We start from the raw sequence: 1,470 nt of genomic DNA, 5'->3' as shown, positions 1-1,470 counted from the left end.
TGTGGCAGTGTAGTGTTGGAAGTGTGTGCTGTGCCCATAGGGAGTCTGGTAGAGGGAGAGTGTGGCAGTGTAGTGTTGGAAGTGTGTGCTGTGCCGGTATCCCTGTAGGGTGTCTGAACATTTGAATAATGGAGCAGTTCCTTGTAGCGGTGATGTAAACACTGCTGTGTCTGACAGTTCCCTCTCAGACTTTTCTATAGTATAAACATAGTGCAGTGTATTACTTATATATCATTTGTAACTGTCAGTGCCCTACTATTTCACTACTATTAGTCTATGAAAACATTATTGCTAGTGTCTACTACTATCTTGACAGTACCTTGCCTGAATACACGTTTTTAAATAAGTGACCCTGATGGCATGTGTCATGAACAAATTAGCATGATCTGATGTGTGATTGACTGATTTGAGTTTTAGTGATGTGGATTACCTGGTTAGACGTAGTACTTTACCATGTTACTTAGATGTTATGTGTTGGAGGATCTTACCTGACATGTGGCTGTAGTCTCCAGGTGAGGTCAGAGGTCATAGTGAGTGTGCACCTACCTGATTGGCCCTTTTTGGTAGCAGGTGATGCCATGGTAGAGTTGCTTTCGCAGTCCTGGATGCGAAACTCAAATCCMGTGAAAACACCTTCCTAGTATTGTTTCACCCGTACGCCCCAATTTGTCGGGGGCATGGACTCTGCAAAGTGTCGAAAGCGTTCCACAATGATGCTTGCCAATGTTGACTCCAATGCTTTTTGATACACACAAAACTGTTGAGCGTGAAAAACTGGATTCACCTGGTCAGCCGATGTCATGGAAAGAGCAGGTGTTCTTAATSTTTTGTATACTCAGTGTAAGTTTGGATATTTACCAGGTTGAGTGTGTGTAAATTGTAATAAATAAATACATTTCATAATAATGTCAACCTGACATGGCAGAATTGGAGGAATTTTCCTTGCGTCCCCTTTTTCTGTCAGACAAGTAAAGCATTAAATGTGCTTTTTAAAATACCCTTTCCCCACCTCCTTTGGCTTTGGGTTGTTGAACGGAAAATGGGTAACCACATGAGAGAYAAAAAAAAAWGATCCTCTTTCTGAAATTCTAGGCGAGATTATGATAATAGTAATCTACCCACGGTTATGAACCACACGCTATATGAGTTTTATTGTATGTCCTCCCTAAAAACCCACAATCAATATTTCATAATAGGCTTGGTTGAGTATTGCACTGATGAAAGCAAATAATATCCCTTGGCGCAACAAAAAAAGCCTGAATCGTTGCAGTTGTTGGCCTCCAGCACCAGCCAGACCTCATACACATCTCCACTACCGGCACAGTCAGCCAGCTATCATACACAGCCCTTTCACAAGTTCAGTCAGACAGCCGTCCTACACATTCCTCAAACCGGTACAGACAGTCACCCTTCATACACATCTCTACTGGCCTCCAGCACCAGCCAGACCTCATAGAAATGAAGGGTCCT

Source organism: Salvelinus sp. IW2-2015, unplaced genomic scaffold (assembly GCF_002910315.2).
Source record: "Salvelinus sp. IW2-2015 unplaced genomic scaffold, ASM291031v2 Un_scaffold2393, whole genome shotgun sequence".
Taxonomy (NCBI): Eukaryota; Metazoa; Chordata; class Actinopteri; order Salmoniformes; family Salmonidae; genus Salvelinus; species Salvelinus sp. IW2-2015.
The sequence above is the reverse complement of the archived record's forward strand: the minus strand, read 5'-3'. Positions refer to the sequence as shown.